The 15,576-nt window shown below is 35.1% G+C and overlaps 1 protein-coding gene across 6 annotated transcripts in view; it reads right to left on the bottom strand.

Moving 5' to 3' along the window:
• LOC127728572 (uncharacterized) overlaps positions 1-15,576 on the bottom strand; it is an 879,051-nt gene that overhangs the window by 566,240 nt on the left and 297,235 nt on the right. The gene's annotated exons all lie outside the window — the stretch shown is intronic.

The following is a 15,576-nucleotide window of genomic DNA, read 5'->3' on the forward strand; positions in this document are numbered from 1 at the left end:
TATAAATAGGTAAAACACTTAATTCATAATATTATTATAATCATTTTATTCAATATATGTAACTTCCTTAAATATTCATAATAAAATTCACGTTCTTAATATCTAGTTTTATGTACACTTAACCCACACAAGGCCTACATTGAGTATCGACTGCATGTGGTCAAAATCTGATTTAAACTGCATGTAAACATTGATTTTTATCAATAGGAACGTAATAGAGTTTAGTTTAAGTGTTAGTACACTTACACCACATCGAGTTATCTCAATGTGAACACGGCCTAAGTGCAGTGCAGGTTTAGTCTTCATAAAACAAAACACAAAAGATTACAATAAAGTCAATTTCTTTGATAAAAATGATAATGTTTTGAACGGATTAACAATTTTTTTGCAATTTCGGAAGTTTTTAGAACACTTGTTAAGTACCGACCCATATATACCAGGTAGATTCAATAAAAAAAGGGGGAACACCCAATATCTTTACAGGAGATTTTACTTCAAAATCATACAACCAGAGGACAATGATAATTTATTGAACGGATTAACAAATTTTTGCAATTTCGGAAGTTTTTAGAACACTTGTTAAGTACCGACCCATATATACCGGGTAGATTCAATAAAAAAAAGGGGAACACCCAATATCTTTACACGAGCTTTTAATTCAAAATCATACAACCAGAGGACAATGAATTCCGATTCAAAGCTATTTTGATACTTAGTACGTAATGTAGGATAAAACGAACTTCATAGATTTAGTAAAGTCCTTATCCCTTTAAAGCATTTTCTACATTTTTAGTATGTAAACGTCTTTCGATATAGATTCAAGCCCGTGCCCCGGAATTTTAATTTACTATTTCGCACCCCTTTGTGTCCGGTTCCAGGTTCTGTAACGTTGTGAAACAAGAGCATAGCTAAACTTTTGCAAATTTCTACAATTTGTGTTATAAAAGACAATCTGGACAGACATTGTGGCACAGCTTAAAGTAAATCGCGGGATCAACGTATTGAAGCCATAGGGCGCATTGCATTTGTGCACTATTTCTTTTTTTTTTTTTTTACATTTGTGCATCGACCGAAATGTCGTTAAACATTAAAGTTTAAAGCTTAATGGTAATTTTCTGGTCTTTGTGCCTAATATATTATGTCAGAATGTAAGAAATTTGCTGATTATTTAGTTACATTACCACCGATTACAAGTTCCCAAGTGAACAATGAGAAAAAAAAAAGAAAAACAAAACGTAAATATAATGGAAAAGAAGAGTAATGGCATTATATATGAATTTTTATCATTTACCCATATTCAAATATAGTTTATTATTACAAAATTTCAAAATTTTCATTGGATGAAATGCTGACACATGACATTCTGTAACTTCTGATATTGTTTAATTTTAAAAATCATATTGACTACCTTTCACTTTCAAGTTTTCTCTCATCAAAAAAATAGAAGAAATGTATCAGATAAATGTGGATTTCATGAGATATAATAGTATTATACCTGCTACATATCAAGCATCAAATTCATTTGTGGGGGAAATCACAAATTAGAACTACCTGTAATTGCATCTGCTATTAAAAGACTTGTAAAAAGTTCAAAAGGATCTAAAGATATGTATTTTGTTTTAAATAAAAATAAAAGTGTTCCCACTTGTCAGTTAAGATGGACTGAATTTTTTGGCTTTGATCAAAATCATTGGGAAAAAAATTATAACACATTCCAATTACATTATGCATGACGTCATAATATCTTGATTTACTTGGTTTCACTTTCATATCAAATTGCTATTTAATAAAACAATTACATTCTTCTGTATTAGTCAATATGAGTTTTATGGACATTTGAAATCAATATTAACCTCACCCTACTAATTCGGTCAATATCAATTTCTTTGGTCCATAAAATCTCATATTGACTTCTACAAAAGACTATAATTGTATAATATTTGCTCCAAGTTAGGCTACCGGAAGGGATAACATAATTGTTTTCTGTAAAAAAGCCGCAATTGATATGAAAATTAAGGTGCGCAAACGAGAAAAAAAAAAGGAAAAGCTATGCGAAAGTGCGCAAATGTTAATTTCCCACGCAATATGAGGTTTGAACTCACATTCTTGCAACAAATAAAAAAAAAACAAAACACTGACAAGGAATGGGACATCACTTTAACATGCCCGAGGGATTCGGCATTGATCGCGGCTGGTCGTGGCAAAAAGTGGTCGTACTAGCATAGTGATAAGGTCGTAGAAAGATCGTAGTGGCAGCGGCTAATAGCGTAGCAACGTCGTGGTGTCTGCGTGGCATGATTGTCTATTATTTCAGTCAGATTCTGATTACGCTCGCCCTACGATCATGCCAAGACAGCACAACGACCTGTACGATATTACTACGCTTTTACCTCGTTTGTGTAACGTTTTCACTTCGCCCCCACATTCATACCACGTCCTTACTACGAGTATGACGATCGTGATACAAGTTTTCTTTGACTTTCTGAAAATGCATCAATTTCCCGAAGATAACCTTGGCCTTATCCAAACTATTTAGTGATTCTTTCGTCTACGGTTTCTTCAGCTCGAAAAATAAACAAAAAATTATTGCAACGGCAAGGCCAGTTTTCATTGCATATTATTAGTTTAAAGAAAACTGTATTATTCATTTGTTTCCATAATAAACATAATTTATTTTTTATCTTTTTTATGAGATAAGCAAACTAGATTTTTTCATAAATGTGACGGGAAAATAGAATGAGGTCGATGTGAACGTGGTACAACCGCGTGGCACACTTAGGAGAAACGTGATGCGTGTGGTTGAGACGTATAGATCGTAGCTGTACCGTTAAAGGCAGACTATGGCAAGCCGTTCTCGTCAAAACTATGTTTAAGCCATTTTTCGAAAAAAAATACACACTGAGATTTAAGAAAAACACACTGAGATTTCAAAAATACACAGTGAGATTAAATAAACTGAAAAACACACACTAAGAATTGAAAATTACACACTGAGATTTGTGCGCATAAAATGTGCGCACAAATCTCAGTGTGTAATTTTCAATTCTCAGTGTGTGTTTTTCAATTCTTAGTGTGTAATTTTCAATTCTCAGTGTCTTTTTTTTCAGTTTATTTAATCTCAGTGTGTAATTTTCAATTCTCGATGTGTAATTTTCAATTCTCAGTGTGTGTTTTTCAGTTTATTCAATCTCAGTGTGTATTTTTGAAATCTCAGTGTGTAATTTTAAATTCTCAGTGTGTAATTTTAAATTCTCAGTGTGTGTTTTTAAGTTTTTTAATCTCATTGTGTTTTTTTAAATCTCAGTGTGTAAATTTTTCCAAAAATGGCTTAAACATAGTTTTGACGAGAACGGCGTGCCATAGCAGACGCGGTAAAATCGTGACATAATCGTGGTAGAAGTGTACTGGTTTTGTGTAAAACGTGGGCAACAGGAGAAAATTAATTGTAATGTAATTATATAGATTCAAAAGTAGACTAGATACATGCTTTATTTAGGGAAGGAAACTGTTACAATGTCTATTACTAATGACTAACTACCACAAAACCAAATTAAACATAATATACAACATCCTCAACATATTACTCAACGTTTCAATAGGGTTGTCCATGTTGCTGGTAACTTCCTGTGTTGTAGTTTCAATACCGGAATACACACATTCACCGATGTCCGTGGTTCTATCGTTCAAAACTGAATGATCAAGATTGTCATTGTTTATTTGTTGTCCTGTTGCCGCTAAATGTGGGATTGATACAGTAGTTTCGCGTCCATCAGACAGTCTAACATGAGCATAAGATGGATTGGCTTCCAAAAGATCTACTTCCTCGACGAGTGGACCATACTTAGTCGCACGCACAAGCTTTTTCATTAAAACCGGTCCAGGGTGCGCTAGCCAAGACGGAATGCATTGGCCAGATGATGATCTTCTTGTAAAGTTGATAAACCTTTTATGTGGAGTAGTGTTTATTGAAGTACATTACAAACTTCGAACAGAGTGCAGTGCATCTGGCAATACAATCTCTCACTGACTCTCTTTCAGTCCAAAAGATTCTAACGCTAGAGTAACAGCTTTCCATATGATACCGTTATATAGCGTTCACATTGCCCATTGCTCTGTTGGCTATATGGCGTTGTCTTGCTAGTAGCTACTTCATGCGATTGGAGAAAAGTTTTGAGTTCGGCGCTCATGAAAGACTGACCACGGTCCGAGTGAATATAAGCAGGCATACCAAAAAGAGCAAATAACTGTCGTAAACACTGAATAAAAGTTGCGCTTGTCATATCGGTGCAAGGAAAGGCAAATGGGAATCTTGAGTATTCGTCAACAACGGTAAGAATGTACTTCTTCGTACTAACAGACGGCAGTGGTCCTTTAAAATCAATGCTTAAACGTTCAAAAGGTTGTGTAGCTTTCACAAGAGGTGATGCATACTAAGGTTTCACTTTTGCACAAATCTGACATTGTTTGATTGTTCTCGTGACGTCATCAACAGAGTAAGGTAAGTTCTTTGAACGGACGAAGTGAAGAAGTCGGATTGATGCCCGGATGGCAAAGCGCACTGTGCAATTCAGAAAGAGCACCTGAGCTGACGGAGGAGCAGTAGGCTCGAGAGAAGCAATCGGCTGACTCATTGTCTCGTCCAGGACGGTATTTTATATAATAGCTGTAGCAGCTCAATTCAGTTCTCCATCGAATTATTTTGTCTTTTTTCACTTTACCGTGCTTCTTTGAATCAAACATATAAGAAACTGCTTCCTGATCAGTGACAAGAGTGAAGTGTTTCCCACTAAGTAAGTGTCTCCACAGCTTCTACTATTGCACATGCTTCCTTTTCTACAGGTGAGTGTCTTAATTAATGAGCATTTAAAGTTCTCGAAAAGAAAGCAACAGGCCTTCAGCCCTGATTGAGACTTCCGGCTACTGCAGAATCCGAGGCATCGGTTTCTACGACAAAATGAATAGCTTCATCAATTGCACTGATGCTTGCGTTTTCAAGATTGGATTGCAGATCATCGAATGCTTTCACTGCAATAGAGGCTAACGGAAAAGATGTAGCGTAGCATTAGCCAAAGGGTTGATTTTGCCTGAGATTCTTGGAATCCATTGACTATAATAAGAAAACATTCCTACGGCTCTTTTTACCGATTTAGTACTGTGGGGAACATGGAGTTCCCTTAGCGGCTTCATTCGCTTAATGCTAGTACTTTACGTGATAAAAGATCTGCAGCCGCAGATGATTAGACCCTACCTACAAGCCTGGATGAACGCTCTCAGCAGTTTTTGACTATGCAGAAGTAGCTCTTTGATCATATCCGACCAGAAGGTGACAGGGAGCTTGATGAATTTGTAGAATGGCTTAAGTCAGCACTGCGCAATCTTGAGCTACCCCTCTGGAGGAGATGACAGCGGGAGCTGTCCGACGTTATGTTCCGATGTATAATTGATAATGATGCTTTCAGGACAAAGAACAAGCTTCCTTGTCAGTCTTCTGCCGGTCTATTCAGTCAGCCTGAAAACTACAGCTATCCTGGTACGTCTGTGAGTTTTTTTTCCAACCTCAGCATCAAAAACCATGGCAGCCTGTACAGAATCCGACCTCGGTCTGGGGCTCGATGGACTCACCATGGATCCAGCAACAGTTTCCAAGTATGCAATCCATCTGCCAATCAGAAGACCATGAGGCGACCTCACCCATTTTAGTTTTTTATTCTCATACATTATCACCACTGTGACTGTATGGAAAGTGTTAACACTAATCAATCATTTTCTTGTTCACACTTTCCATACAGAGGTCATTGAACCGTTGCAGCAGTAAGGTTTAAATGTATAAAGAATATAGTTAATTTTTCTATGTCCTGTATTCAGATGTGTGATACTAGAAGATGGCAATTACAGAGGGAAAAACTTTTTATCAATCAAACCATTCTGACTTAATTCCCTGGTACTTGTGCAGAACATTTCATTCAAATTATATTTAATTTGGACACATTTAATTCTACTTCTAAAGGAGAGGCGAAAGATACAAAGATACGAATGATGCCTTGTTGACCTTGCAATAGGACAAGGTGTAGTACAGCTTGATAGTACATTTTACACGTGCTTTCTTCTATAAAGCAATATGAAAATGAGAGCGGAGATCCACAAACTTCCCATATATATATATAGTAAACGTCCGCCGATCATGAACGTATGATATCGTAACAATATCGGGCTCGCAGCGTAATTTGTCGTGGATGATCGTAGTGAGAAGTTACCGTTGACGTAAAGAGCGTGGCGCAGGCGCAGGAGGACGGCGTTGTAACGCAAAGAAAAATCAGGAAAAGCTTATTTGTGCGTAGTAGAAGCGTAGCAGTGTCGTTCTAGTCTTCACACTGATGGTGGTTTCCCGAATTTTTCCCGATCCCGCTAGCACTGTTCCGGTCGTGGAGATCGTAGGAAGCGAAATAGAGTTTTCGTCCAGTGTGAAGGGACCTGTATACTCCCGGTATACGTCGGAGCTATACGCTAATGTGTAACAGCGACATAACACAAGGCTGCCGTTTCCCCATCCATCTCTAGACTCGTCATTTGGTTCTGCATCTCTAACCCCCCTTTTTACTACCTAACTCACTATTGCACCCACATTTGTATAAATCCCTATAACGTATAAATGGTAAATATTCGGCTTCGTTAAGAGTAAATGAAGCAAATTTTATCTTGATAACTCTATCTGTGACTTTTGTTTATTGGAACAGGTCATCATATCGAATGGTGAGTGGCTGATCAATAAATATCCTTTGAGCGTCCCCATTTTGAAAATTTTTCCAATTTTTGTTCCGTTGTGTCAGAAGCCATCGGTGTGACACTGTCCCCGTGCATTTTTTAAATGTGCGTCTTAAGTCCCAGGTGTGAAAATGTCCCCACTGTTAAAATGTTTCAGAAGTCCCCAGTGTGAAACAGTCCCCAATTTTATAAGTGTGTCAGAGGTCCTCGGTGTGACAGTGTCCTCAATTAAGTGCACGATGTCATGTATAAAACTGCTGAAAACGTCAATTTAAACTTCACAATCTTATTTTTTGGATCTGATGCTAAGCGTCTGCAAATTGTCTTTGTCGTAATTGGACGAAAAATGCATGTCCTCAGTTGAATGGTAAATTATAGGTGTCCCCACTCACATTCCAACGCTCGTATGTGTGTGTGTGTGTGTGTGTGTGTGTGTGTGTGTGTGGTTGGGGGGTTTAATTAGTAAGAGTAACAAGCACAAAGCTTTTTTTGATAGTCCTATAGTCTAAAAGTAAGTAATTTTCATGTATGCATTTTAATTTTTAAAAAACGTCCACAATAGGGGTGTGTGGCAAAAACATAGTTTTGACCCGCCACTGTTGAAAAGGGGGGGGGGTTGCCCCTGTGCATCCAAACTTATACATCAGTTTTGTTTTTGTGTATCTTTTCTATTAATTCATCAAGCTTCATGCCTATCAATTTCTTAGGAAATTATAGGCTTGCATGCATATAGGAATATAATTTTTGTTAACAAGTCAAATTAAAAAAATGCATACTGCAATAAACCTTTTTATATCGGCATATTCTTAAAAGCAATGAAAAAATGAGATCTACATACAGGTTGTGTATTCGTTATCAGAACTGGTAAGGGTATTAAATCTGTGGTGAATAGGGTATTGTATGGTCGTACTACAGGTATTCATTTACCAACAGGTAGTTATTATTGTATTACTGTAACAATAATATACTCCTACCTCACCTCTGTCCTCTGCAAAACGTACATCAATGATGTACACAAAGTTGGAGCATATGAAGTAATATTGCGTAATAACTATGTCTTATCAATCACCCATTTGGCGTGACACCTGCAGTCTAAGTACAACTTCAAACGAGACCTGAAATTGCGAATCACCTGAACCGCACACCTGTGACCTATGATAAACTCATGGCACCCGAGACCCCAACTCTGGATTCCTTAGGAAAGTGGGCGGAACAAAGTGTAGTTTAAGTTTGGCAAAAAGTCTTATCTTCATCCCTTCTAAGTCTGCAGGTCATTCGAAAAATGGAAAATATCATGTCACTATTCTTTTCATTATATTGTTAAAACCATCGGCATCACGCAGAATCATTGTATATCATTGTCATGCGTTTTGTTGGATAATAATTGAAAACAAATTTGCGCTATTCCATTCTGCCAATATGAATGATTGGAACCCGTGACGTAGCAGCCTCGTTCTGATTGACTTCCGGGATGGAAATATGCATATTTAAAAGATCGATAGATCGTTGCATTAACACACATATTTTACCAAATATTTGACACTTATATTGCCATCGATGTACTTTTGGGAAAATTTATGTATAAATAAACATTTTAAAACAAAAACTAAAATCGTGTCTTGTCTCTTTCAACTAAGAACAGATTTTCAAAGACAACGAAGTTAAACTTTCGAGAGTCTACTTATTGACATCAAATTATAACATTTTTAATGAAGTTGTTTCGTACCATTTCCGTTGAAATAGATAAATAATAAAAAAAAATTAGCATCAACAAATATAGATTACTTGCAATTTCAAAGATTTAATCAACTATTATGTACAAATATCATTTTAGTTTTAAAACTGTTAATCTGTTCATACCTCTACTGCGATACAACCTATTGGAATTCGCTGCATTCGTAACCCAAACTTTATCTGAAACAGCAAGCCTGCAAATGTCCAGCATGTGTACTGGGATTTTATTACCCGAGGTTAGAGTTGTCTGTATGCATTCCTCCTTTGGTTCTTCCATTTAGCGATTATAATGTATACACACTAATGATTGTTGTAAATTGTTTCTAGGGAAATCTAAATCTGTATGTAGAATTAATGATAACATAAAAACGTAGATTCCATTTTTTTAACCGGTAAGTTCGTGATGATGATTTGAATGGTCTCTAAGTTGATTTTTCGGTGATATCCAGGATAAATTGTTAGATCCATGGTATGTTGTGTCTAATCTAAAATCTACAAAATCGGATTCGTCGGTGTCTTTGACAGTAGTTAATAATCTTCTCGCCGATTCATTGAAAAAGCAAATATAGATTACTTGCAATTTCAAAGATTTAATCAACTATTATGTACAAAGTGTATCATTTTATTTTTAAAACTGTTAATCTGTTCAAACTTCTACTGCGATACAACCTATTGGAATTTGCTGCATTCGTAACAGATACCCACACTTTATCTGAAACAGCAAGCCTGCAAACATCCTGCACCTGTACTGGGATTTTATTACCTGAGGTCAGAATTGTCTGTATACATTTTTCCCTTGGTTCTTCCATTTGGCGATTATAATGTATACACACTAATGATTGTTTTAAATTGTTTCTAGGGAAATCTAAATCTGTATGTAGAATTAATGATAACATAATAACATAAATTCCATTTTTTTGAACGGTAAGTTCGTGATGATCATTTGAATAGTCAATAAGTTGATTCTTCGGTGATATCCAGGATAAATTGGAAGATCCATGGTATGTAGTGTCTAATTTAAAATCTACAAAATCGGATTCGTCGGTGTCTTTGACAGTCGTTAATAATCTTCTCGCCGATTCATTAAAAAACCAAATCAAAGTGACTATTAAAGCTGTAGATATCAGCACTAAAATAATAGAAGTATGATATTTCCATTTCAAACAACAATTCGTAGTTTTTGAAGTTTCACTTTTCTGTTTTTCAGAATGGGTTTCTTCTGCTAAATTATTTCTGACAGTCAAATTTAGTGTTTCCATATAAACTGGACAGTCATAGTCATTTCTCTCACAACTTACAGAATAGGATGATCCTTTTGTTTCTGTGATAATCTCAAACTTTTGTTGTCCATCAGTTATTCTCTCAAATTGTTGTTGTTCATCTGTCATTGGTGCCATTAGATATAGGTTTTCCTGTTTAATGTCCCTTGTGTTTTGCTTGTTGGAATAAACTTGTATGAGAAAGTTCATCATTTTTTTCTATATAAACTATACAACTGTAAACCACAATGCGTAAATTGTTCCGATGTGTGGAGCTTATTACTCTTATTTCAGATATAAAAATAGAAAGTAGTATCCAATGTGTTATAAATTATGCAGGCTCACCATTATTCAAACTCCGATGGAGGTTAGATTTAATTCATCTAAATATGGTCGGAACAGGTAAACTAGTTAATTCATCAATTAAATATCCATTACAATTTTAGCGTCATAGAGTCTGGTGTCTGAGTGGGTAATTACGTCAACTGAGCTCTCCACTGACCGATCTTATTCGTACATATATGGGCATAAGTTTTTGACAAATGTTTAGGCGTTTTTAATGTGGCTAAAATAATTACAAATAATAATATCAAGCTGCAAAAAACATTGATTTTTTACTTGGATCACCGTCGCCAATCCTCGAGGAGATAACCATCGCCAATCCTCTGACTCTATAGTGGTACAGATATATAAAGTGGTCAAAGGGAACAAGAAACAAGTTCTTGTAAATTGCCTCTCCCTTTTCTTTCTCGTCATATTTATTACATGTATTGCTAATGGTAAAATTTAAAAGAGAGTTTATGTTACAATATAAGTTTTTAGAAGTAGGTACGTAATTTTCTAAAACTCTGATGGAGGTTAGATTTAATTCATATAAATATGATCGGAACACGTAAACAAGTTATTTCATCAATCAAATATACAATACATTTTAGCGTAATAGAGTCCGATGTCTGAGTGGGAATAATCACGTCAACTGAGCTGTCCACTGACCACAAGTACATCTGTGGGCATAATTTTTTGACAAATGTTTAGGCGTTTTGAATGTGGCTAAAAAAAATTACAAATGATAATATTCATTAAACGAAAAGTTTAATCCAGCTGCAAAATATATTTCAACTTCGGTCAGCGTCGCTAATTCTCGAACATCACCATCAGCAATCCTCGACCTCTGTGGTGGTAGATATATACGGATTGGTCAATGGGAACAAAAAACAGGTTAGTGTAAAATGCCACTCCCTCTTCTGTCTTGTCACATTTATTACATGTATTGCTAAATAGTAAACGCTAAATGAGAGTGTATGTTTCAATACTTAAGGTCAAGTTACAGTAAATGGGATATATCACAGATTTTCTTAAAATTTTGCATACAACTTTAGCTCGTTGAACTGTAACTGACAATCGAAACAAATAATGCATTTACCTCTTTTATTTTTTGAAACATTACTGATTGAATTCTTTCAAAAAAGGTGAACATTTGTATAGAAGGCACATAAAATCATCAAATTTCTTATTTGTAATACATGATTTTTCTTTAAAAACTCTATGTTGTTGCAACAAACATTTCCGTTTTAATTATGTAAAATATTCACAGGGTCACCGACTTCGTTTTAATGGTATACATCATTCAAAGTGGTGTACTAGGTGAAAAAACCCACAAAACGTCGAAATAATCGTAACTATAGAGGTATTGCAATTAATATGTGTGTTCGAAAACTGTTCCAGTCAGTACTAAACAAAAGGCTTGATCAATATTTAGAAACAAATGGTTTTCCAGTAAAAGTAGGACATCGGATCACATGTTTGTAATAAAAACTATAAAGGATAAGTATACCTGTATGAAAGGTGGGAAACGTTTTGCTTGCTTTGTCGATTTCAAAAAAGCATTTGACAACGTCATTCATTCTGGTTTAATATATAAGTTATAAAAACATGATATAGGTGGTAATGTCTATGCAGTCCTGACAGACATGTACAATAAAAGTTAATTATGTATTAAAATAGACATTGTGCTTACTCAAAATTTTCATTATCAAATTCTGGTAAAGCAAGGTGAAGTTTTGAGTCCCAACCTTTTCAAGATTTTTATAAATGATTTACCGGATGCATCAAAGAAAGTCCAGATGCTTTTGATATTAATGGCCGCAAAATTGACTGCCTCATGTATGCAGATATTGTTATTTTTTTCAGTTCCAAGAAAGGTTTTTAAAAACGACTAGATGGTTTATCAAAATTTTGTACTAAATGGTGTTTAGAGGTCAATCTATTAAAAAAAGATGCTATAGAATGTGTTAACAGTTATAAGTATTTAGATTTGAAAATTATACCTAGTGAGCTTTTTAAGCAGTTCAAGGAAAGGAAGAATTATACAAAACATCACTAAAAGCTGTATTCAAATTACTAAGATCTTTATCATCTTCCAATCCAAGTATTTAAACTCTATTACATATATATGACCATACAAAAAAAACCTATTCTAAGGTATGGAGGTGAAATTACAAGTATGTTCAAAACAAGCTCTGCTGCATGCCAGAAAGAAAATGAATATTTATTACAGCACATTTCTATCGATGATTTTTTAGATAAATCTAATTCAAGATATATGAAGTATATTTTAGGTGTAAACAAAAAGTCCTCTAACTTAGCTGTGCTAGGAGAACTTGGTAGATTCCCTTTATATTTTTCAGTTGTATTATCAATGAATTATTGGTTTAGAATAAAAAATATGAAAGATGGTTTACTGTATGATACCTATATGTGTAACAAAAACATGTTTACTAATAATATTTAATGCTGGTTTTCATCCATAAATTATATTTTTAAAAAGCTGAATATTCAAAATTTAGAGGTAAAGCTTAACTTTTTTATCAAGTCCGTTAAGCAAAAACTTTGTAATAGTTTTGTAAAATTTTGGAACACAAAAAGAACAGATACAAAAAGTAGTAAATTATATACTTATTTTAAACTAAAATCTCAAAATAAAAAGAGAAACTTTATATATAGCACAGATCAAATGCTTTATAAGAAATGTACCCCTGATTTTGTTGAAGATGAACAACATTTTATTACTAGTTGTCTAGCATACAATGATGATAAGGAGATTTTTTTCAAGGAGATAAACAGTACTTGTCATAATTTTTCAGATCTCTCAAATGAGGAAAAAATGTGTTTGGTTATTCACTAATGAAAATGTGTCTGTCCTAAAATATTTAGGGAATTATGTTATTAAATGTCTAGATGTTTTGATTGTATGGTTCGGGTCCTGCCTGGAATTAAATGTACATGATATAAAAATAAGAAGATGTGGTATGATTGCCAATGAGACAACTCTCCACAAGAGACCAAATGCACAGAAATTAACAACTATAGGTCACCGTACGGCCTTCAACAATGAGCAAATGTAAAACAATTCAAACGAGAAAACTTACGGCCTAATTTATGTACAAAACAATGAACGAAAAACAAATATGTTACAAAGCAAAAAACGACAACCACTGAATTAGAGGCTCCTGACTTGGGACAGGCACGTACAGAATGTGGCGGGGTTAAACTAGTTTATTGCCGCCAAACCCTCCTCCTAACCTGGGACAATGGTGTAACAGTACAACGTATGAACAAACTATAAAGATCAGTTGAAAAAGGCTTAACTCATCAGATGGATACAAGTAGAAATACATCTAACAAAAACAGAGTGGACTTAGACGTATACTTATACATCCACACAACAGAAAGACACTAAGTACAGACCTGAGAGTACTCACAGTTACTGACAGCTAGTTCAAAGCCAATAACTACTAATGAAAATAATCATGCATCTCAGACTAAAATATCAATCAGTACACATCCAACATCCATTGGATTTCGTGTAAAGACGTCATAACAGTCAGAGAAAAACATGACCTTGTGCAATGCCAAGATACAGGTATCGACAGACTGTAAAGCCATGAATTTACTGATAACAAAGTCAATATTAATACCAATAAAAACAATATTCAAATATCTAACTACAGTGTTGAATTGGTAACCTTTTAGAATAAGTTTATCGATATGTTTACCCGGATCGTTTCCAAATTTCAGGACGCGGTAAATAACATCTCCGTAAAAAAGAGGATGTGCTATCCCGTTTGAAATAGATATTCTACAGGCATTACCAAACTTCAAAACCAAATCTTTACATCTATGGAAGAAAAGAGCATGATAAATCTTTGAAAGTGTATAATAAATTTAGCAACTGAATACAAAGTGTTCGTTTGCTAGTCCTGTAATAAATTCTTATGTTTAATAGGTTCTGTTCATTGTTGAAGGCCGTATGTGATCTATAGTTGCTAAATTCTACGTCATTTGGTCTCTGGTGGAGAGTTGTCTCATTGGTAATCGTACCACTTCTGTTTATTTTTATATGAAAAGTGTTACTGCGAAGATATAAAATACATATAAAAAATGTCGTGATTTTTTGCTTAACTGGAATCCCCTTTTTCTTAAGAAGTGACGATGCTTCAAAACACACGACACCAATTCAATTTCTATCTTTGCCTGTATCCTCCTACTCAGGTCTTTGTAAAAATCCTATATCAAGGTAGTCTTGATTATCCAGACGCTCGATATTTTACTGGGATACGGTTTTGTATTACATCAGTTATGCCTGCGTCACACTGTCCCGAAATTGACACCAGATGGACACACGATACAGGGAATGTTTAAATTCGGATCTGATTATAAAAACATCGGACCAGTCGTCAGGGCATCTAAAGCCATCGTATGACCACCGGTTGAGTTTTCAGGCTACGACAGTAACTTTGTGAGCGGTGGCAAAATCTTTTGAATGCCAAAATATGTTGAAAGACATTGCGATTAGCGAAGGTTCATTTCCGTGTTGCATTCGTGTGTTCATTGTGCCCTCCGTAAGGCCATCCTGAGGACATATTGCCAAATTGTGTCATCTTCTTTTGAACTTCGTGTGATCATCGGTGCCATCGGGCATTTTACGCCCCACGAAGACAACACGAAGGAAACAAGAGGCTTCTCGATTGTCTTTAGAAGGCCACACGACTACTCGAAGCCCTCGCAATGTCAACGTGTAGCCATCATTTTATAGTACAATGACAGAGATAGGACCATGGTAAAAGGCGAAGACAGCAGAATTTGAGTAGCTTCAATTAGTTTCAAAAGTGTTAATCTTTCATGGATAGAAATCGATTATTTTGGTATGTCTTTCCTGAACTTCTCTGATCTAGCTGCATACATATACTGACACTTGGCATGTTCCAGAGGTATACAGTCGTGAGTCCTGCTGGTCAACTACTTAATAAAATATCTAATATCTTTAAACAAAATCTTTGCGTTGCCTTCGTGTGTGGTTCGGGTGCCAACATGTGAATTTCTATATGCATCTTACTTGCTTCGGCTATTGATTGGCCGTCGGTGCCATCTTCACGCAAAATTCAAAATTCCATATCATTATGAGTATCGGGTATCAATTTCGGGACCCTGTAATTTTCAGTCGTGATTAAAATAAATGTGTATTATTATTCTTATTCGGTTATTCGAGGGAATTTAAACTACCTAAGAACTTTAACTAAAGTTATGCTGTATAACCACAACCACAGCATATTGAAAGAAAACTAAATATAATCTAAGGAAAACTTGAAACTGTTCAGATGTGAAAGGCTCCGTCAACACTGTTTACATACTTAATAGAAAAAGAACTTTACTTTGTTCTAGAGTGCCCTCTTTATATATGTTATAATCAACCAAGACAGAGACATGACAGACATATAAAACAGGGTATTATATATCTCTGACCAAGATTAGAATTCTTAGA

This window comes from Mytilus californianus, unplaced genomic scaffold (genome assembly GCF_021869535.1).
Source record: "Mytilus californianus isolate M0D057914Y unplaced genomic scaffold, xbMytCali1.0.p SCAF_2, whole genome shotgun sequence".
Classification (NCBI taxonomy): domain Eukaryota; kingdom Metazoa; phylum Mollusca; class Bivalvia; order Mytilida; family Mytilidae; genus Mytilus; species Mytilus californianus.